At 44.2% G+C, this 23420-nt stretch overlaps 1 long non-coding RNA gene across 1 annotated transcript in view; it reads right to left on the bottom strand.

The window, feature by feature from the left end:
• LOC117348483 overlaps nt 1-23420 on the bottom strand; it is a 71221-nt gene that overhangs the window by 7646 nt on the left and 40155 nt on the right. Inside the window, exon 2 of the long non-coding RNA XR_004536998.1 lies at nt 23015-23108. This is a non-coding gene — a long non-coding RNA (uncharacterized LOC117348483). The remainder of the gene's footprint in view (nt 1-23014; nt 23109-23420) is intronic.

Here is a 23420-nt window from a genome sequence, read left to right as displayed (position 1 = left end):
GATGTCTGAATTTTTTGAAAATGAGCCCTATATTGCCAGTAATTGGGTGTCGATTGGATTTGGGTGCGAGTCTTACTACACGCAATCCAAAAGGGGCGTAGCCATGGGAGGTGCTTGGGCAGGTCAAAGGCATTCTTAAAATGTATGGACACCGTTATAGAATGTCGGTAATATGCACCCAAATTGAGTGCCAGGAATTACTGCTGGTTTCAGTACGCCATGTCCTAACGCCTAAACGTGAGCAGTGAAATCAGCACCAATTGCTATTTTTATAAAGGGTGTTCTTCTTCGAACGACATTGACTGCCATTTGCTGTATCCTACCCTAGATTTTTTACAAAGAGCAGAGCAAAAACAAGGGCTCATTTTAAGTTTGTTTGGGTTTCTTTCTCGATTTTTGTTTTTTGTTTTTTGGAGGGGGCTGTTTCATACTTGTTTTAACAAAATAATAAAAATAATAACAATTTTATTTCTTATATACCACCAAAGCCATGGTAGTTCTAGGTGGTTTACAGTAAGAAAAGCTGGACAATCGGTGAATGTCATCACATAGGACCAGATTCAGTAAATGACTTCCAAAGTGAGGCACCGTTATGATCTGTGCTAAGATCTGTGAACGGAGCCATGTGAAGAGTGCCTTTTACAGAACACTCTCTTGGCGTTCTTCTCGCACCTAACTTTAGGCACAAGGATTTATGCCGGCCAAACGCTGGCGTAAATGTTCACACCCAGCTGGTGATAGGTATTGTATAACTGGCACAACAACTGCGCCCTGAATGCGCGCACAGACAAGTGCACACAGGACAACTGAATCTGCCATAAGTGGCTATCTGGAAGGCCCCGATTTGCTCAGACTCCTCAGGCCCCACCCCCTAAAGTAGACAGAAGTAAAGCGACTGCTTATCCCTAGAGTTAATAAGTGGAATCTGGCTTCTTTGGGGGATTTTTCAAGGTATTTGTGACCTGAAATAGTCACATTTGAACGCAGGATGCTGGGCTAGTTGGACTTTCTGTCTGAACCAGTCTGGCAATTCTTAGGTTATGTTCAATAATATTTCCAGATCTCTCTGTGTTATATAGGACAGACTGAGCTGAGACAGGACTTAAATGTCAGCCTCATTGCAAATATTAATTTAGTCTCATTTCTTGGAAAAACTGGAATACAAGCCCTAATGTGCTGTATTTCAAAGTAACTCACCGCAACCTGGTATTTAGGCAGGCGAATAATTACATTCAAATGAATATAGTTCCTGCAGGAGAGAAATGCATTAGGGGCCTGAATCCATCCGAAATTCCTATTAAACATCCAGTCAGGGCATGGAGCGAAAGATTAACCTTTTCCTTAAGGTACAGAGCCAGGTGGCTGTCCTAATGTTTCGTGCCATAGCCTGAGAAGCAGGAAGACAAGGTCAATGGTGTAGTAAGAGAGGGAGGGGCAAGGCCACCCCTCCCCCCATGCCACGCTCACACCCTCACTTCCCCACCCCCAGTCCCCTTTAAAATCTTTGCCAGCGTGAGCAACTACTCTGGCCTGCTGCTTGCGCTGGCCTGGCTCCCTCTGAAATCACTTCCGGGTCATGGGGTCAGGAAGTGACATCAGAGACAATGCCAACACCAGTGCAAGAAGCAGGAGAAGTTGCTCGTGCTGGCAAAGGTTTAAAGAGATACGGGGTAGGAAGGGAGGGCGTGAATGTGGCGTGTGGGGCAGCGGAGAGGAGACGGGGTTAGCGTTGAAGGAGCAGAGGGGTGGAGAGGAGGGGGTGGGGGGGGTGCCACCTAACTCGCTACGCCACTGGACAAGGTTCAATTCTCACCGCAGTGCCTTGTGACTATGGGCAAGTCACCTAACCCAGTGGTTCCCAACCCTGTCCTGGAGGACCACCAGGCCAGTCAGGTTTTCAGGCTAGCCCTAATGAATATTCATAAGAGATCTGCATTTAATGGAGGTGCCAGGCATGCAAATCTGCTCCATGCATGTTCATTAGGACTATCCCGAAAACCTGACTGGCCTGGTGGTCCTCTAGGACAGGATTGGGAACCACTGACCTAACCCACCCTTGCCCCAAGTCAAAATATGTATATAATATGTAATAACTGCTTTGATTGTAACCACACAGGTGTATAACGAACGCTTTCACCCTTCTTTCATCATACACACCTTCTTTTGGATTTGAACTTGTGCACAGTCCTTCGAGTTGCTTTTCCTTTCTTCAAAAAATATGGCAACATGAAAATTAGACAAATTTGTAACACCAATCTCCTTGGCTGACAGCTTTCAGTGCTTAGAAGCAAGGATGCCGTGCAGCCCCCGACACCTGCTCACATTTCAGCATTGCTTCTCCACTGCAGCCGCGCAGGCTGTGAAAAGATAAAACACTAAAAATAGAAATCGCCATAGAAATGAGGAAATCAGTCATCGGGTCAGCCATACTGAAGTTCTCAGCGGGAGACTGGCTGGTAAGCATACTTTTAGTAATGGACCAAGCTACTCACAGGGCTCATTTCGGAGGCTGCGCATACGTTCAGACAATTTGAGGAGAATTTTATAAAGCCGCTTCCCTGTTTTAAAACAGGTTTCGCGGGCCGAAAATGGCTCTTGAAAAATGCCACGGGGTGCATGCATGTCGGAGAGGAGCGTGTTCCAAGAGGAGCATCAGCACTTTTACACAGGTGGTGTCTAGGTGTTGCCAGGGGTATCATTTGTCACCGCATCAAAAACAATCCCCAAAGATATGATACGCTTGCACAGGATATAAAGTACGCAGGCTCCTGCAATAAATCTTCATGTGCTCATAGAATGTTCATTCACAGAGCAACCACGCGGTAAATGGTACATACGGTTGTAATCATAGGCCAGAGGGGCTTCACATTCTGAAAAAGGCTATAAATGCAAACCCAGACTTATAATAGCGCAACTTATCTTGCTGCAAGTAAACCCCGACCGCAACACGAGCCGTGTTTCGCGGATGCTACTTCGGGAAGCCAAGCATAGAACGTAGTTTTCAAAATTGCCCAAATCCCTTAGAGCTCGCCAGTTTCAAAACGATCGGCGATTGGTTGATTTTGATGTTGCGAAAATTGCTGGTTGCCCTTTGATATTTATTCTACTCAATTAAATCCCCTTTCAGTGTCGGGGTACAATTTGGGCAGAGTATGCAATGATCTCACCCCGCAAATACGCCTTAAATGTATTCCAAACCACATGGAAAGGGATATCACCCATACCATTAATTTGGAAAAAACGTCTCTGTTTATAAGGGAATCTTCTGCAGAATTTGTGGATCTTCTAACCACCATAGACAAAAAGGAGTAGGGGAAAATTGTATATCTACTTGAATGATTACTCCAGAGTGATACGAAATGGGGAAAGACGCAATAGATGAATTTGTACTGAACCTACTAAAGATTTATTAATTTAAAAATAGTCCAGTCGCATAGAAGAGGAGAGGGGGTTTGAGTAGAACATATAATCCAATTCAGTGGGATGATATCATTTAGACCAGGGGTCTCAAGTCCCTCCTTGAGGGCTGCAATCCAGTCAGGTCTTCAGGATTTCCCCAATGAATATGCATGAGATCTATGTGCATGCACTGCTTTCAATGCATATTCATTGGGGAAATCCTGAAAACCCAACTGGATTGCGGCCCTCGAGGACCAGAGTTGCCCACCCTTGATCTAGAACAGGGGTCTCTAAAGTCCCTCCAAATCCAGTCGGGTTTTCAGGATTTCCCCAATGAATATGCATGAGATCTATGTGCATGCACTGCTTTCAATGCATATTCATTGGGGAAATCCTGAAAACCCAACTGGATTGCGGCCCTCAAGGAGGGACTTTGAGATCCCTGATTTAGACCATGATTTTTCACAATGTCTAATAAAATTTATGGGTCTTAGGCAGTCTATAGTGGACCTTAGATCTGCGATCCACTAGACCAGGAGTAGGCAATTCTGGTCCTCGAGAGCCAAAGGCAGGTCAAGTTTTAAAGATATCCACAATAAATATGCATCAGATAGATTTGCATCTCAAGGAGACAATATATGCAAATCCATCTCATACATATTCATTGTGGATATCCTGAAAACCTGACCTGCCTGTGGCTCTTGAGGACTGGAATATTTTTAAATTTTTAAATTAATTAATATACCACTTATAACCTAAGTGGTTACACTCAGGTACTCAAGCATATTTCCCTATCTGTCCCGGTGGGCTCACACTCTATCTAATGTCCCTGGTGCAATGGGGGATTAAGCGACTTGCCCAGGGTCACAAGGAGCAGCGTGGGATTTGAATCCACAACCTCAGGGTGCTGAAGTTGTAGCTCTAACCACTGCGACACAAAATCCCCTGCATTAGACTTAAAGGAACAGTTCCCTCCTAATATAACAGTAGTGGATGGAAGAAAGAAATGCGAGAACTCAAAAAAAAAAACCTCTGCAGTGTTAGGCCCATAAGCATTTATAAAGGAAATAGTTTGCAGGGCAATCTGAGCAGTGACCACCGCCCACCTACCTTTACTATCAAATGAATGAGACATTATGGATAAACTGAGGCTGTAGGATGGCTACCCCGCATTTACCAGATTGAGCTGCTATGTCGAAACAATGGGAGACCCAATCTCTCTTAAGTTTAATGGATTCGTGAGCACTTAGTATAGTCTCTCGGAAAAAGACCACCTGAGCTCATTTCTGTTTACAGTACAATAAGATCTTTTTCCTTTTAATTGGATTATTTAGCCCCCTAACATTAAAGAAGAGAGTTGTATATTAACAAAAAATAGACACGATATCCTCACTGGAAAGCTGATACCAAGGTACCAGTTTGTGTCGTATCATTAGTGACGGAAACATACAAATACCCTCTAGATAAGAGGTGGGCAACTACGGTCCCCGAGGGCCGGAATCCAGTCAGGTTTTCAGGATTTCCCCAATGAATATATACACACATACATACATATATATAAAATAATTTTTTTTATATATATTGCATTTTATTGTAAACTGTTTAGATGCCTGTATGATAAATGGTATATCAAAAATAAAGAAATTCACACGTATAACTTACAGATACAGCTCTGTGGTTAGTGTGTGCGTAAATGGAACCACGCCCATGTTCCACTGCTGTGTGTGTCCCTCTTGCAAATATGCACTCCGGATTATCATAATTTTATTGCATGCAGGTTTATTTTGTTTTAGCATTTTTAGGTGCTTTATATGTCCTCGAGTACTGCGTTCAGTTCTGGTCAGAATTAGAAAAGGTTCAAAGAACCATATGAGAAAAAGCTGATGAGATTATGGCTCTTCAGAAAAGAGATGATTAGGGGGGTGGGGGGGATATGATTGAGGTCTACAAAACCCCGAGTGTAAAGAATGGGTAAAAGTGAAATCGATTTTTCACTCTTTCTAAAAGTACAAAGGCCAAGGGATGCTCAATGAAATTACATGGAAATACTTAAAAAAAACAAATAGGAGGAAATATTTTTTCACTCAAAGAACAGTTGCACGAGGATGTGGTAACAGCAGTTAGCGTATCTGGGGTTAAGAAAGGTTTGGACAATTTTTGGAGGAAAAGTGCTTACTCTGCTATTGATATAGACATGAGGGAAGCCACCGTTTGCCTTGGGATTAGTAGTATGGAATGTTGTTACTATTTGGATTGAGCCAGATGTTTGTGGCATGTATTGGCCATTGTAAAAAATGGGATACCAGGCTTGATGGACCATTGGATGACCCAGGATGGCTATTTTTATGTAAGATCAAATGTGCCTCTGATACAGGCAGCTGCTTTTAATACATTTTGATTGACTTTTCAGCCACTGGTTGGTTCTTTTGTCTGCTTTCTTCTTGTTCCATAGAATTCTTGTATAACAGGCTCTCAAAATGCCAAAAAGTTAGGCACTCACACATACACTAGCCATAGAGCTGTAATTTGTAAGTTACATGCGTATGTAGGAGTCTCGTCTATGTCCTACCCATGTTCAATTACTGTGTATTATATGTCCCCTTTGCAAACAGTGCTCTGGAAGTTCAATGGATATCTGTAGAATAGCGCTTAGGCCCCATTATAGATTTATGTAATTGATAGTATTCTAAATAGTTAGTTAGGTACTGGGATGATGCGAACTACCCCCAAATTCTATAAATGTGCTATAAATTGGGGGGAAGGTGCTATGTGGAGAGACGAATTAGCCAAAAAAGAAAACAGAAAGACAATGGAGGCCACCTCAGAGGTCACCGGGCCTTGCATTGAAAAACACTGCCCTACGACACATCATTCCCAAAGGAATATTTCAGCTTGGTCAGATGTACGGAATTATCCCAGGCAGCAGTGGGAAAGTGCTTGATCCATATGGCCTTTAAGGTGTCCCTGAAAAATGGCATTGACAGTCTGTCACCAGAAGAACAAAAATTTCCCGCTCAGGAGCCAGCATCATTTATGCATAAGCTTTAGAAATTATTTTAAATAGCCTTGTTGTAACTCCCACAGATTCAATCAGCAGCTTGTCTGACACCCACTCTGCCTCAACGAAACCGGATTTATGCATTATTAAGCATTCATCAAAACAACACTTCATTATTAAGCAGATAAAGAAAATAGCAGCGCCTCATTTTACGAAGAACGCTGTATCCGATGGTGTGAGGCTGGAGGCCAAAGATCTATGTTTCTTGGCCAACTCAACCACTTGAGGCCATGTGTAATTTTGTTTGCTTTTGAATAAAAGAATTGCTACAATGTCGTCTTCTGACTACAGGTTTTGAACACATCTTAAAAAAAAAAAATTAAAAAAAATCGGTGGATTAAGGGCCAGGAATACAGCGAGTTCCATTAATCATCACCTGCCATCACTTCCATCTTCAACCTGCTGACAACTACAAGTGACTTTAAATCATTCCGAAAAGAAATTAAAACTCTGCTTTTCAAAAAAACTATACAACCTTCTTATCCCCCCCTCGCTTCCTCCCCTCTCCACGTAAACTACCAGCTAACCTTCTCCCTTCCCTAACCAACCCTAAACCTCTTCTTCCCTTCTAGTGATCCTAACTCTCCCCTTTGCCTTACTATTCAACTCCCCTAATCTGTAATTCCCCTGCATCCACTGTATAAGCGTCCTCTAAATGACAACTTCCTGGAAATGTCCAGCAATCTTATACTGTAAATTGTAACTTCCTGGAAATGTCCGGCTACGCTTAGAACTGCAAGGTACAGGCGGAATAGAAGTCACTAATGTAATATAATGTAAAGTGTGTACTGTGTGATCATCTTGAAACACAATACAAAGCTATATCTTTTTTGTTCAAGTTATTGAAGATCGGCTAAATCAGGGGTAGGGAACTCCGGTCCTCGAGAGCCGTATTCCAGTCGGGTTTTCAGGATTTCCCCAATGAATATGCATTGAAAGCAGTGCATGCAAATAGATCTCATGCATATTCATTGGGGAAATCCTGAAAACCAGACTGGAATACGGCTCTCGAGGACCGGAGTTCCTTACCCCTGGGCTAGATTGTGCTAGAAGGCCTTTTTTGTACGTTGCAGTTCCATGCAGAAGCCGGTTTTACACATTAATGTCATTTCTCCATGTAAGTTGCAGTGCCTTTGCCCACAGACCACAGAAACCTGCCTTTCTATTGTTGCTCCCTGGTAATCATTCTATGAAACGTGTAAATGGAATGACAGTAAAACCTTGGATTGCAAGTAACTTGGTTTGCAAGTGTTTTGCAAGACAAGCAAAACATTGTTAAATTTTAACTTGATATACAAGCAATATCTTGCAATACAAGTACATACAGCATACACGCTTCACATCATCACAACTGAGCCGATGATTCTCTCTCTGATGCTGCGGGAGTGTAGTGACTGTTCTAAACGAGCAAAGCCTTGCAATACGAGTACATACAGTATAAACACGTCACCTCATCACAACTGAGCCGATGGTTCTTCTCTCTCTGACGCTTCAAGAGTGTAATAACTGTTCTAAACGAGCAAGGTCTTGCAATACAAATATGTATAGTATTTTGTATAAAAGTTTTGCGGTTGTGGAACGAATCATCTGAGTTTCCTTTATTTCTTATGGGGAAATTCACTTTGACGTACGAGTGTTTTGGATTACAGGCATATTTTTGGAACGAATTATGCTCGTAAACCAAGGTTTTACTGGAAGTGGAGCCTTTGTGGTCTGTGATATCTTTCAAACGAGACCGTCCTGAGATGGCAGGTGAGATTTTGAAAGCTCCTGCATTACCACATCTATATAATAATCAACACAACTTTAAAAAAAAGACTTCAGATTTCCCCAGAACTAGTGTGGATGATACTTTAGAACTCTACATAATGGAATTAAGGAAATTGTTCCTTTCCATAACTCACCAGCTACAATTAACGTAGCCGTTTATTCTAAAGAGTAATTATTTCTTTTTTTACAAAGTGCATGGCCTTTAAAATGAACTCATCTTTCACAGCCCTGATCTGCTCCTCCTGGAAGTCAGTTCAACTGAACTTGCTTTACAAGAGAACTGCGGGACTTAATTCACAAGAGAAATGCTCGTCACATCTCTGCCGGATGGGCATAAATCCTTCCAGACAATGGGTGGCTGATCTGTACAGTTATAACCAGCTAATGTTTTGGACGCATCTGAATAATCTCAATTATCATTTCTGTACAAGATACAAATGCCATGCCATTAAAAGAAAATAATGCCATTTCAAATGCACAGCTATAATTATAAATATACACTTTTTTTTTTTAAACTACCCCTCTCTTTTACTAAGGTGCGCCATGTTTTTTAGCGTGCGCTAATTACGTGCTAAACGCTAGTGCATGCATGTTATCCTATGGACGCGTTAGCAGTTAGCGCACACGTTGATTTAGCGCATGCTAAAAAGCATGGCGTACCAAGAGGGCCTATGTTTATGACCTACCCTGACATCTTGTAAAGCACACATATCTGTTGTCATTCCCTCTTTACTCCCCTACCTCTAGTTCTTTATATTTCCCCCACCTTTCTCCTATGCAGTGTTGTAGTAAGAGGGGGTGGGGGTCTGCCCCGGTGCTATCTCGGTGGGAGCGCTGGCACCCGTACTCCTGTCCGCCATACCCGCCGCCCCCCCCAATACCTCTAACATTCCCAGCACAAACAGCAACCTCAACCTGCCGTTGTGCCAGTATCGACTCTTCCTCCGACGTCACTTCCTGGACCTGCGTCTAGGAAGTGACATCAGAGGGAGAGCCGACGGAGGCAGCAATTTGGTGATGTTGCTCATGCCTGGAACATTAAAGAGGTACGAGGGAAGGGGTGCAGACCAAACTGGAGGCACCAGCGACAAACCGATGATGACCCGACACTGACATGACATTCACGAAGTAGCTGAGGAGAGGCCAACTTTCGACTGGTCAATGAAATGCGTCGAAGTGTAGGGTCTTGACATGCTTTACTACTGCACGGTGACTGCAGCCGAATTTGCTGGCGATCTGGTGGCACAAAAATCATTCCTCACTCAGTGACACACAAACATGCTCCTCTATCAGGTTCCGAGTCTTGTTCATGGTTGATGCAGAAAGTGTATGAAACCCCAAAATCCCATGCTGCCCTGTTACCTAAACTCTCCGGTACGGTTAGATCTGTTGAGGAATGTAAATTACTTCAAAGGGACCTGAACAAACTGAGTGAGTGGACAAATAAATGGCAGATGAGCTTCAATGTAGAGAAATGTAAAGTCATGCACATAGGGAAAGGAAACCCGATGTACAACTACACGATGGGGGGACGATATTGGGGGAAGGTAACCTAGAAAAAGACTTGGAGGTTTTGGTGGATAAAACAATGAAACCAGCAGCACAATGCGCAGCGGCCTCAAAAAAGGCGAACAGAATGTTGGGCATTATCAAAAAAGATATCACCACCAGAACGATACTCGAGAGGGTCCAGAGAAGAGCAACAAAAATGATAAAGGGCATGGAGAACCTTCCATATGCTGAGAGGCTGGAGAAGCTGGGGCTCTTTTGCCTGGAAAAGTGGAGACTTAGAGGGGATATGATAGAAACTTACAAGATTATGAAGGGTATAGAGAAGGTAGAGAGGGACAGATTCTTCAGAATGGCGGGGGCAACAAAAACTAGAGGGCACTCAAAAAAATTGAAGGGAGACAGATTCAGAACAAATGCTAGGAAGTTCTTCTTCACTCAGAGGGTGGTGGACACCTGGAACTCGCTTCCAGAAGAGGTGGTAGAGCAGAGTACGATTTTGGGTTTCAAAATGGGATTGGATGAGTTCTTGAAGGAAAGGGGATTGAAGGGTATAATTAGAGGAATACTATACAGGCAAAATGTTTTAAATAATAGATAACTTAGAGGTCATTGACCTGGGGGGCCGCCGCGGGAACGGACTGCTGGGCATGATGGACCTGTGGTCTGACTCGGCAGAGGCGATGCTTATGTTCTTATGTTATGGACTGTGATTGGCTGACATAAGCAGCCTCCCGATTGGTCAGAAATAACGTGTTCCGATTGGACAGTCTTGATCCAGTTCTGAAGCATGATCTGTAATAGTTATAGTAGCTCTGTTCCAATATCAACAAAATTGTAAAATTAGAAATAAGTGATCTTAAAAAGTTGATTCTAATAGTCAAATGCATCTCTTATAATGTGGTACACAGACAAATCTATTGGGCCAACTAAAAAAAAATTAAAATTAAATTAAAGGACAGAAAGTTGAAAGAATGCAAAATTCACAAGTGGTTCCAGAGTTTTGAGCATCACTATAGTAGAAGTTTAAACTAGTGTTCACAGCTTTCTGCTCCATATGCATCCACGTTGCCAAATAAACGAATCTTTCACTTCTATAACCATCATTAATCCTAAAAGATGAGTTTCAAGGTGACTTCTAGTAACAACATTCACATTTCTTACATAGGCATACAACTGAGGTTGTGTGCTTACATCAGAAATTGCATAGATATTGAAAATATTGTAATTGGTACACACACCCCATTCACTTACCCCCCAATCAAAGAAGTAAAACGGAAAAAACTATACAAAGGACTACTGGCCACTCAGGCAGCGAAGATAGACAACCAAGTCTCCAACCTATTGACAACAAGCCCAGACTACAAGATGTTCAGAAAGGAAATAAAAACTATACTCTTCAAGAAATCCCTTAATAAAGCTTAATACCATGATAAAGCTTAACCCCCCTCTTACCATCCCCTCCCTAACCCCAGATCCTACTTTTCCCTCTCTTGGAAATCTTCTCTGATCTAACGTTGTAACCCTTCTTCCATAACTCTTTTTGTAATCCACTTTGAACCGAAAGGTAATGGCGGAATAGAAATCTGTAATGTAATGTAAAGTAATATATAATTGCAGTTAATTAGATGTAAATATCTGTAAGACTTTTTTTTGCAAAACATTAAGAATGGGAAATTCCTGATGCTATTAAAGTAGATGCCACAAATTATGGGTTAGCAGATTCCATTTATACATTCAAATATCCTACAAATGCATCTGATTAAATGTGTTGAATAATATACGCCATGAAAACCTTTATTATCCAGTGCATACATTAAAGCAGAACCGATCTCATATCGCAAAGGAAACAAGGCAAAGCTCGCTTTTAGAGAAACATTTTATCATGTGCTTCGCTTGAGTAATGCATTATTAAACTTCATTTTCCATTATTATCAAAGAGGAGTCCTCTTTACACCCAAAAAATAGAAGGTTTAGTAAGCAATACATATAAATATTTTTCATGTGCTTTGATTGAGGAACACAGAGGCCAAAAGAGGAACTGGACAAGTGTTGAAGGTACATGTTTGATATTTATCCTAGAGAAAAGACGGCTTACGAATCAAGATGATATAAGCTTGGCTTTTGAATTGACATGTACTTTAATATCAGAGGGTGTGTGGTGCAGTGGTTAGAGCTACAGCCTCAGTACCCCGAGGTTGTGGATTCAAATCCTTCACTGCTCCTTATGACCCTGGGCAAGTCACTTAATACCCTTGAGCCCACCAGGACAGAGAAGAAATACAGGAAAGTAACCAGATGTAAAAACCCACTTAGGATGTAAGTGGTATATAAATAATTAAAAGATAAATAAATAAGATTGGGCTGCCTTCTGCGTGCCATTTTGCTGCATACTATTTTAATGTAAAAAACACCAGCATAAAATCGCCACTCCAATGATGTCATAACGCTAAAACACGATAATATTATAGATGTTGCAATTCTATAAAGCACGCCTAACTATATAGACTTGCTTAAATTCACTGAGTGCCGCTGAGCACTATTGTGAGTCTATGTTTAAGAGAATCATGCTGGATGTCTAAATGATACCTAACTTTTTTAGACGTCCTTTACAGAATGTGCCCCTAGAGCAGGGGTGTCAAAGTCCCTCCTCGAGGGCCGCAATTCAGTCGGGTTTTCAGGATTTCCCCAATGAATATGCCCGAGATCTATTAGCATACAATGAAAGCAGTGCATGCAAATAGATCTCATGCATATTCACTGGGGAAATCCTGAAAACCCGACTGGATTGCGGCCCTCGAGGAGGGACTTTTGACACCCCTGCCTTAGAGTCTCCAATATGTTTATTATTAACAAGTGGGGTCAGAGCCTTAGAACCCCACTAATACACTGCTACAACCACAAAACAATAGAAAAGCATTCTCCTGTCATCAAATAATGATAAAAAGGCACTTTATGCTAAATGAACCTTCAATATCTGAACTTTATTGTGGAAAATAATACATATGTAACCTACTTCGCGAATGGCTAAACACTTACACTTTGGTGTAGTCATCTACCAATGGCGTTCCAAACACTCAAACATTCAATGTCTTCTTGAAATAGTCAGGATAAAGCCTTGCAGCAAGGCTTCAACTCTTTGCAAAAAGGCCTCAGCCCAACCAAGAAGAGAATGACGTGGAATTACTTGTAAGTTTCATGGCTTCACGTCATTCTTTTCTTGGTTGGGCTGAGGCCTTTTCAGCAGCCCCTCGTAATCCATAGTCCTAGGACATCATTCAAAAGTAACTGCCATCAGTATTCTAGCCCACATTATGAGAAGGAGAAAAGAAATTCACAAATAAATGGAACTTCAAATTAAAAAAATAACATAACGTTGCCAAATCAATTCTAATATAGTGACTCCAGATTTTCACTTAGCCCCTTAAGATCAAATATCCATCTAAATGAAATATGTTACCTTCAAAATGTTTTCTCTATTAGTCTCCATTTGCAAAGGATCTGAAATATATACATATAAAACTTCTTGAAAGGAAATCAAACATTTACATGAAAATTTAAGGAAAAATATTGCTCCTGCAGCCAAGAAGCAAGGTCTTAACTGCAGAAAAGCCTTCTAGCATAATTGAGTTATGGGACACAGAAGGAAAATAAACAAGCATTGATCACAAAAGGGAATATTCGTAACCTTTTTCTGAAAAGCAGCTTTTAAAGACCTTCACTTTATTGTCTTCACCAAGAAACATTACCAAAAGGGCATCTCTGTTTGGAATATTGGCAGATGAGGGTTCTAAGAAAGCAAAGGCGTCTGAGGTATCAGAAATTCTAACACATTTTGACTCTCCCCCTCTGTATCTTTCTCGATCCTTTTAACAAGGGTAACCCCCACTCGTGGATGTAGTCTAGGTGGCTGCTTTGTCAGTGCCTGCGATGATGGGAAGGCAGGGCTCCCATAGAACGTATTTGTTCGGCACCAATTAATGAAGTAGATTGATAAATACGACCACATTACCTTCCGCCTTCCAAGATTCACACGGGCTCCCAGTACAAGCACGCATACAATACAAATTCTACTGCACCCTATTCAAAGCCCTAAATGGAAATGGACCAAGTTATCTGAATAACCGCCTAATCTGGAAAAACATCCAGACAAAGGAGAACTCAAGCACACTTTACCCACCCACTCCAATCAAAGGCATGCAAAGCAAAAAAAATATACGACGGTCTACTAGCCACCAGAGCAGCACAAATAGACCACCGCCTCTCAAATCTGCTGACCACGACGCCCAACTACAAAACATTCAGGAAAGAAAGCAATGTTACTTACCGTAACAGTTGTTATCCAGGGACAGCAGGCAGCTATTCTCACTAGTGGGTGATGTCATCCGACAGAGCCCCGATACGGACATCTTGAAAGCATGTCTTGCTTGAAGAAACTTAGAAGTTTCGAGATGCCCGCACCGCGCATGCGCCAGTGCCTTCCCGCCCGATGTACCGGGCGTGTCTCCTCAGTTCAGGTAGCTAGCCTGAGAAGCCAACCCAGGGGAGGTGGGTGGGACGTGAGAATAGCTGCCTGCTGTCCCTGGATAACAACTGTTACGGTAAGTAACATTGCTTTATCCCAGGACAAGCAGGCAGGTATTCTCACTAGTGGGTGACCTCCAAGCTAACCCCAATGGGATGGTGGGAGAGTTGGCAACTTAAGAAAACAAATTTTGTAATACAGTTTGGCCAAACTGTCCATCCCGTCTGGAGAAAGTATCCAGACAATAATGAGAGGTGAAGGTATGAACCGAGGACCAAGTGGCAGCCTTACAAATCTCCTCAATCGGTGTCGATCTGAGGAAGGCTACAGAGGCTGCCATTGCTCTGACCTTGTGGGCTGTGACCTTACAGGGAAGGGATAATCCAGCCTGGGCATAGCAGGAAGAGATACAAGCCGCCATCCAGTTAGAGATGGTGCGCTTCGATACAGGTCGTCCCAACTTGCTTGGATCAAAGGAGACGAAAAGTTGAGGTGCAGTTCTGTGTGGCTTTGTGCGATCCAAGTAGAAAGCCAGAGCATGTTTACAGTCCAGAGTGTGCAAAGCAGATTCTCCAGGATGAGAATGAGGCTTTGGAAAAAACACTGGAAGCACGATGGATTGATTGATGTGAAATTCAGAGACCACTTTAGGTAAGAATTTTGGATGAGTACGGAGAACCACCTTGTCATGATGGAATACAGTGAAGGGTGGATCTGCCACTAGGGCCTGAAGCTCACTGACTCGGCGAGCTGACGTGAGGGCCACCAGGAAAACCACCTTCCAGGTGAGATACTTAAGAGGAGCCGTTTTGAGAGGTTCAAACGGAGGCTTCATAAGATGAGACAGGACAACATTGAGATCCCAAACCACAGGAGGAGGTTTGATAGGAGGATTGACATGAAAAAGTCCTTTCATAAATTTGGAAACCACAGGATGAGCAGACAAAGGTTTCCCCTGTAGAGGCTGATGGAAAGCCGCAATAGCACTCAGGTGGACTCGTATAGAAGTAGACTTGAGACCAGACTGGGACAGGTGTAGAAGATAGTCCAATACAGACGATAGAGAAGCTTTCTGAGGTTTTGTAGCATTGGAAATACACCAGGTCGAGAATCTCGTCCATTTTTGGGAATAGCATTGTCGAGTAGCAGGCTTCCTGGAAGCCTCCAAGACCTCCCTCACAGCCTGAGAGAACTGGTGAGGGGTTATGTTGAAAGGAACCAAGCTGTCAGGTGGAGAGACTGCAGGTTGGGATGAAGCAGTGAACCTTGATGTTGAGTAAGCAGTGAAGGAAACACTGGAAGAAGTATTGGTTCCCTGCTGCTGAGTTGAAGTAGAAGGGAGAACCAAGGTTGTCTGGGCCACCGAGGAGCAATCAGGATCATGGTGGCACGGTCTGATCTTAACTTGACCAGAGTCTTCTGAATGAGAGGAAAGGGAGGAAACGCATAAAGGAAGCGATTCCCCCACTCCAGTAGAAAGGCGTCTGCCTCGAGGCGGAGAGGAGTGTAGATCCTGGAGCAAAACTGAGGCAGCTTGAAGTTGTGGGGGGCCGCAAAGAGGTCTATCTGAGGTGTCCCCCATTGTGCAAATACCTGATGAAGGGGTTTGGAATTGAGCGTCCATTCGTGAGGTTGGAGAAGACGGCTCAATTTGTCTGCCAAGACATTGTCCTTCCCCTGAATGTAGACAGCCCTGAGGAAGGTGTTGTGGCGGACCGCCCAATCCCAGACTCGAAGAGCTTCCTGGCAAAGGGAGGCCGAGCCCGTGCCTCCTTGCTTGTTTACATAATACATGGCGACCTGATTGTCGGTGCGAATTAGGACCACCATGTCGTGAAGGAGATGTTGAAAAGCCTGAAGAGCATTGAAGATGGCTCTGAGCTCCAGAAGATTGATTTGATGGAGCCGTTCCGCACTGGTCCAGAACCCCTGAGTGCGAAGACCATCCAGATGAGCTCCCCATGCATAGTTCGATGAATCGGTCGTGAGAACCTTCTGGTGGGGAGGAGAGTGAAACAGCAAACCTCTGGATAGATTCGAAGAGGTCATCCACCAAAGAAGAGACTGCCGTAGAGCAGGAGTGACTACAATGTGTCGGGACAATGGGTCGGAGACCTGAGTCCACTGAGATGCCAAGGTCCATTGAGGAATTCTGAGATGTAGTCTGGCAAAAGGCGTCACATGAACTGTGGATGCCATGTGACCCAAGAGGACCATCATGTGTCTCGCTGAGATGGACGGGCGAGAAGACACCGACTGGCAGAGTAGAAGAAGAGCATCCATGCGCTGAGGAGGGAGGAACGCTCGAAGTTGGATGGTATCCAGGACCGCCCCGATGAAGGGGAGAGTCTGGGTGGGCTGAAGATGTGACTTGGGAAAGTTGATCTCGAAGCCCAAGCTCTGCAGAAAACAAATCGTGGTCAAGGTCGCCGAAATGACCTCTGGGGCCGACGGGGCCTTGATGAGCCAGTCGTCGAGGTATGGAAACACCTGAAGACCCATGTTCCGGAGTGCAGCGGCCACCACCACCAGACACTTCGTGAAGACTCTGGGCGAAGAGGAAAGGCCAAATGGAAGCACTCGATACTGCAGATGTAGATGTCCCACCCGAAATCTGAGGAACTTGCGGGAGGCCGGATGAATCGGGATGTGAGTGTAGGCCTCCTTGAGGTCCAGAGAGCATAACCAATCGTTCTGCTCGAGTAGGGGGTAGAGAGAGGCAAGGGTCAGCATGCGGAACCGCTCCTTGACCAGAAACTTGTTGAGGACTCGAAGGTCCAAAATGGGACGCAGATCGCCCGTCTTCTTCGGAACCAAGAAATACCGGGAGTAGAACCCCCGGTTTTGCTGATCTACTGGCACCGGCTCGACGGCTCGAAGCCGAAGCAGAGCCTGCGCCTCCTGTAGAAGAAGAGCGGTCTGCATCGAGTTGGAAGGATACTCTCTTGGAGGGTGGTCCGGGGGGACCCGTTGGAAATGAAGAGAGTATCCCTCTCTTACGATGGTAAGGACCCAAAGGTCCGAGGTGATCGACTCCCATTGATGATAAAAATGGTGGAGTCGACCCCCGATGGGAAAAACAAGGGAAGACAGAACGTCGGTTATGCTCCCTGGAAGAGAGTCAAAAGGGCTGAGTGGCCTTGGGTGCAGCCGGCATCTGAGGCTTCTGCTGAGACTTCTGTGGAGGCTGCCTCTTCGCAGGCTGTCTCGCTAGGGGAGCCTGTCTTGGTTGATAACGCCTCTGGTAGATTTGAGGCGGTCTAGATGGACGAGACTGTTGAGGCTTAGGCTTAGGACGCAGAATGGATTGAAAAGACTTCTCGTGGTCCGAAAGCTTTTTAGTGACAGTCTCGATAGACTCATCGAATAGATCCGCTCCCGCACAAGGCACATTAGCCAATCTGTCTTGGAGGTTCGGATCCATATCAATAGTGCGAAGCCAGGCCAGGCGACGCATGGCGACTGAGCAGGCCGCAGCACGTGCCGAGAGCTCGAAGGCATCGTAGGAGGATTGCATCAGCTGCAGCCGCAACTGGGACAGGGTTGCCACCACCTCCTCAAACTGGAAACGAGCTTCAGCATCGATGAAAGGGACGAACTTGCGGAGGACCGGCAAGAAGAAATCCAAATAAGAAGAGAAGAAGAAATTGTAATTGAGCACTCGAGTTGCCATCATCGAATTTTGGTAAACTCGTCTACCAAACTTGTCCATCGTTCTCCCCTCTCTGCCCGGAGGCACAGAAGCGTAGACCTGGGAAGGGTGAGAACGCTTGAGAGAAGACTCGACCAGCAGAGACTGATGAGAAAGTTGAGCTCCCTCAAACCCCTTGTGGTGAACGATGCGGTATCGAGCATCCAGCTTGCTGGGAACCGCAGGGATAGAATACGGTGTCTCAAAACAGCGCATGAAAGTCTGGTCCAGCAATTTATGCAAAGGAAGCCGAAGAGTCTCCGCCGGAGGGTGAGGCAAATGCATCGTATCCAAATACTCTTTAGAATATTTAGATCCAGTATCCAAAGTCACATCTAAGTCATCCGCCATCTGTCGGAGAAAAGATGAGAAAGACAATTGGTCCGCCAAGGCCGGCCGCCGAGACGGACTAGACGAAGTGGAAGCCTCCGGGTCTAGGGAGAGCTGAGACCGGCATGGAGAATAAGAGGTAGATGGTTCCTCATACTCTGGTCCCTCCGGTTGGGAAACATCGGACGATGAGTATCCCAAACGTTGCATCTTTTTCTGTGGGGACACTTCCGAATGACGTGAGGAGTGTCGAGATGAATGACGAGAACGATGCCCCTCCCGGTGCCGGGATGGGGAGCGAGAACTTCTGTGCATCGCACGATCCCCCGAAGCCTCTAAGGAATGGATGGGGCTCGAAGCGGTGGATCGCAGAGGTGGCAAGGACGCGGACTCACGCAGCGCCACCCAAGTCTGGTATGGAGTGCGGAAGAACTCTTCCTGCGATGCAGTATGCCCAGGACTCCGAATATCAGGGACCGTCCCAGCGCCCTGTTGCCTTGGAGGAGTAATGGGCTCTAAAGGAGGCATATCAGGAAGGGAAGCCCTCCTGGAGGCATCCGCCGCCCTCCGCCGATCCCCCTCGTCAAGCAGCGAGATCGAACGGCGAGGGGGAGGGGGCGGACCGCCCTCAGGGACCGGTGCTCGGACTTCACCCTGAATGTTGGCGATAAGCCGGGGTCCCATAGTTTGCATAAGCTCGACAAATTGAGCTTCCAGCAGGGATCGAAGCGAAGCCGATATGGAGGGATCCGCACCGAAAGGGGGTCCTCCTGCACGGTCTTCGCGCTCCTTCGCGGCCAAGTGCTTCTGCTTAGTAGCTTTGGGCACCTTGATGACCACGGGAGGGACAGTGGAAGGCGGTACCTGAACCGAAGAGACAGAGGCAGGCGCCGCAGCGGAACTGGAAGCCGCAGCCGGTGTAAACGATGCTGGCTTCACGATGCCGGATGCGGAAGTCGTCGATGCAGGTTTCGGGCGAATCGGTGAAACCTCAGCAGATGTAGAAGCAGACAGATCCTTGGCAGTCTCCATCTTGAACATCGACTCCCAAAGTAAGCAACGCCGCTTAAACGAGCGCGCAGTGAGCGTGGAACAAGGCCTGCACGATTTCGGAACGTGGTCCGGACCAAGACACTGAAGGCAGCGTCGATGCGGGTCCGTCAACGAAATCGCACGCTGGCACTTGCTGCACTTTTTAAAACCGGTGATTGGCCGTGACATAGGCCGGAAAATCGACGCTGCAATGTCGAAAGAGGTAGGCCGCAGCCACGAGGCCGGGCCGGCCGAACCGCCGGAAGAAATAATTTTGAACTTTTTTTTTTTTTTTTTTTTTAAATAAAGTAAAGTAAAGTGAATTCAAAGAAATAAACCAAAACGCGGGTCAAAGAAGGCAAAGAAAAACTGAAATTCAGTCAGCGCAGATTGAAGATAACTTCTCAGCTCCGCGGAAAGAAAAGAACTGAGGAGACACGCCCGGTACATCGGGCGGGAAGGCACTGGCGCATGCGCGGTGCGGGCATCTCGAAACTTCTAAGTTTCTTCAAGCAAGACATGCTTTCAAGATGTCCGTATCGGGGCTCTGTCGGATGACATCACCCACTAGTGAGAATACCTGCCTGCTTGTCCTGGGATAACTAACTATACTGTTCAAGAAATTTGTCCAATGATCTAACCAAACCGTATCGACCCTTCCTAGATCCCGACGCATACTTTGTGGTACTTACTATTACCAAATAATAAATGTTAAAGTTCATTTATCAGTACCTTGATGGAATAGTAGCAACCAGCTTGATGACAGTTCACTGAAGTCAAATTGTAATACTCTGCAAACTGCATCTGGTTTGCCGGAAAATATGAATGGCATCCCCCTCTGACTGAAATGCATCAGTCCCTTTCAAATGGTACAGGGTTTTAGCCTAGATGGTATACACTGTTCCAAATGACCTCTTTCTGCTGCCCGAGTCACCCCCTTTCCTCTTTAAGAGCAGAGAAGTCAGCGACAGGCCTCCAGCCACTGACACTTGCACACCCCAAGCATGCTCAGTTTGTGAATGAACTGAGCATGTTCAGAGAGTGCCTGTATCAGCAGCTGGAGGCACCCCGTTGACTTTCCCGGTCTTGAGGCAGTACAAGGAGGTAGCTTTGGCAACGGGTTTCTTTGATTGGCTGGGCTTCAGCATCCCCACCAGCAAAGGTATGATGCCTAATGTGGGGAGGAAGTAGAAGAAATTCATGGCTCCCCAGTCCCCTCCTGTGCTCCCTCCCCCCCACCATGGATTGCTGCTATACTCTGCCTTTAATTTTAATCGAAATGTAGCCCTAGTAAGCATGAATTAATGCTCACCGCAACTTAACAAAAAGGTCTCAAAATCTATTTAAAACAGGTTAGCCAACAAATAAATGTGCATTCAATCTTTACTTATTAAAACATTTTTAGTACTGTAAATGTGTGAAACAGACACAAAATAGTCTAAAAATACCAAACCATACATTTTATTCTATACCGTAAGTTTCGACAAGGATTCAATGTGGTTTACAATAAAATTTCTAACCCGTGATCATGAACAATGGGATATAGATTGAGGAGGTAGACTGTCTTTGCATTTTGAGCTATATGTTCAAAGAGAAGAAATGAGTCTTTAGCATTTTCCTAAAGTTGTAATATGTGTCCAGTCGAATGCAAAGGTGGATTCATATAATTTCATTAAGAGTATATGTAATGGTAAAGAGAAGTTTGGCTTAAAAGGTTGCATTGATCTCGAGTTGAAAAAAGAGTTTGTAATCATGATGTCCGAGATTGGTACTTTGGAATTCTCCCCATAAATGGCTTTGTGGACCATGCACGCAATTTTGTACTGAATTATTTTTCTTATGGGCAGCCAGTATAGTTTCCTTAAGGGTGGGATAACTCTCTTGGATTTGCTTCGCCAGAAAATTAATCTGGTAGCCATATTTTGGATTAGCTGCAATCTCCCACATTCTTCATCAGTAATATGAATACAAGGAATTGCAGTAGTCTACTCTAAGTAACATAGCAGGTCTGCTTGTGTTATTGTTTTCCATGCACATCCCTCTTAACTATACTGACAGAAATGAACATCATGTCAATGTATGACGTACTTTTATATCATATATAATATCAATGCAATTTAGTAGCACTATAGAAATGATAAGTAGTAGTAGTATAGATTATTATCTATATTCTTCTGTACTATTTATAAATGATAGGTGTTCTTAACTTCCGAGAGAGAAGCATCCACAAGTAGGACAGAATTATATAGTCTCTATACTGCATATTTAATTATAACTAGATCAACTATGGTGTATAAGATTTGTTTTTTAGTGGCCTAGTGGTAGAGCTGTTGCCTCTGCACCCAGAGGTTGTGGGATTGAATCCCAGTGCTGCTCCTTATGACTTAATCTTCCATTGCCCCAGGTACAAAACAAGGGCCTGTATATATGTAAACTGCTTTGAGTGTGGTTGTGTAATTTCAAAAAGGCGGTATACAAGTCTCAGTCCCCTTTCCCCTTCCCCATACTAGCAATCAACTGATACCGCGTAGGACAATTTAGTACACAAAAATACTCGTTAAATTAGCATTTTATTGCAAGAATATTTTGCCTTTAAAGTGAAAACATTTGTATTGTCAGAAATCACCATTCCATATCATAAAAGCTGCCTTATACTTTAAGATTTTGTGTTAGTCAGTTGCAGTACTCACAAACAGAATAATGTATAATGATGGATCGTCGTTCATTAAATATGAAAGCTCCTGGCTTAGTAAGCCATTAGAGAATGCACTGATACCAGCCAGGCCAGCTCAAGGTCACACAGGGTTAAAAGCATAATCTTAGATTTCAGATTAATCAGTTTACAAGGCAAGTCTTTCCAAGCCACGATTTTTGGGTGCCTTCTTTAATAAAAAATAATTTAATATTCTCACTGTTAAAGCTGTCACTCACTAACCTTGTTATAATACCAATGCGACACCTTGCCTATAGTAATATAAGTTCCTGACTGACAGCTAAGCGGCTTGGTGAATGGCATTTGTACTCGTTTCGATCTTTTAAACAAACCAGAAAAGGTTTGGTTGGCCAGAAAATGAATGCCAAAGCAAAGCTTCCCCGACAACAAAGAGTAGGTGAAAGCGCAAATCATAAGGTCATTTCAAGGCTCATCTGCGGTTATTATCTCTGGTGATAAAGCAAATTTCCGTGATGTCGAGCTACGCTTTGGACACTAGTTTTTTTCATTGTCTCCAATGACATCTCACCAGCGTTTTTACCCGAGTGCCTGTGCGTACTGTGTAAAATATTCAAGACAGACTCTTGATAAAGGCACAGACGCCGAACCACTGCCAGTGTCTAGTCTATGAGCCCTTGTGGCACATTTATCAATAAAGTGACTATTGAACCATCTACCCGTGGCTGTTCACTAGACATCTTATCCTCACAACTCCATTGTTGTGTTTGATCAAGCAAATGGCTCATCAAGAAACACCAACGCCTGTACATAAAGCCCAACCATTAAACCTTGACTCTTACTGTTCTTGACTTTGCAGTGTTCCTGTTCTAAGGTAATTGAAGAGAGATAACTATGTACAGAATAACAACTATTGCACCAAAACAGAGAAAATAATCTTACAAGCATTCCTCAGAGCATCCAAAAGCCATTATCCAAGATTGTATACAAGCTGTCTGCTAAAGGGAAAATCCCTTAGATGGTACTCACCAGGGAGGCAAAAGCCTGGTTCAGCTTTTTATGCAGAAACGTTGACCTTTCTTCATCATGTCATTGGCACTGGAGCAGATCATGACAGGAGAGCCTAGAAATGGACATTGGGATGTTAAATGGACCAGGAAACACCAGAGCAAAAAACACAGTCTCAGACTCAGGCCCAGATTCACTAAAGAGGATCGGTAAGACCGTGTGGGTCTGCTCCAATCTGATTTTTGGTCAATTTATTTATTAAACAAAGTATATACCGCATACAATTATGCATACATAAAATCTTGTTTCCCTACAATTAGGAATTATTCATGCACTAAAAGGATTGCATGCAAATGAGTCGCGCGGAGGTTCATCATAATCCCCGACTCTTCCATCGGATTCATCGCTGTGAGAGCCGGCAGGAGAA

This window comes from Geotrypetes seraphini, chromosome 14, assembly GCF_902459505.1.
Source record: "Geotrypetes seraphini chromosome 14, aGeoSer1.1, whole genome shotgun sequence".
Taxonomy (NCBI): Eukaryota; Metazoa; Chordata; class Amphibia; order Gymnophiona; family Dermophiidae; genus Geotrypetes; species Geotrypetes seraphini.
This window is presented reverse-complemented; position numbering and strand designations above follow the sequence as displayed.